The following is a 1,025-nucleotide window of genomic DNA, read 5'->3' as shown; positions in this document are numbered from 1 at the left end:
TATGAAAACATATAATACATGATCACACGTAACATCATTACGGCCTCGTGCCGAAAACATAGATACGGCCTCGCGCCGAAATCATACATATGGCCTCGTGCCAAAATCATAGTAAATATGGCCTCGCGCCAATAATATAAATACGGCCTCGTGCCGACAGCATAAATACGGCCTCATGCCGATAACATAAACATATGGCCTCTCGCCAAAAACATAGATACAGCCTCGTGCCGATAACATAAATATATGGCCTCGCACCAAAATTATTTCAGGTATATATATATACTGAAAATACATCATTTATTACATAATCGTCAAAATCATCACAACATAACTCATATTTTCATAATACCTGAAATCATGCTTGGTTCGTAAAATCTTTCACATCATAATACATTTCACATAAAATAATATTCATGCCACACATATGCTGTTAAAAGTCATACTTCATATTCTAAAATCGTGAATTCCTTACATCTCATACATACATATACATTTTAATCATCATAGTAGTATTTTCCCAATCGTACATTTCTTTCGTAATACACAATATAACATATGCTTTTCTGAAAATAAATTTACTCATAATCAATAATAATTTGTATAGAAAATTACTGTTTTAGTTTATTCCCTTACCTGCCTACTGAGAAATTCCTTAGGACCCAAAATTTCACGCCCTTGGCGCCCGAAATTTAATTCCTGCAATTTACATTTTCCCCAGATTAATTAATTTATTTCTCCAAAATAATACTCATCTAGCCTTCCTTAGGCTCCATATACCTCAAATTAATATTTAAACTATTATTTAATATCCCTATTTAATTTTTCAAAATTTACCTGCGGGTCCCAAAATTACACCCGCGGCGCTCACCCGAGTCCTAAATTTCAGAAATCCTACTTCAGTCTCAGATGCTTAATATTTTAGCATTTCTAAATTAATGCTAATTAATTAAAAATAAACCCCTTAATAATCGCCGCAACCCAAATTTGGGGTTTTGGCCCTACACTCCCACGAGAATTCCGTC

This window comes from Malania oleifera, chromosome 13 (genome assembly GCF_029873635.1).
Source record: "Malania oleifera isolate guangnan ecotype guangnan chromosome 13, ASM2987363v1, whole genome shotgun sequence".
NCBI lineage: Eukaryota > Viridiplantae > Streptophyta > Magnoliopsida > Santalales > Ximeniaceae > Malania > Malania oleifera.
This window is presented reverse-complemented; position numbering follows the sequence as displayed.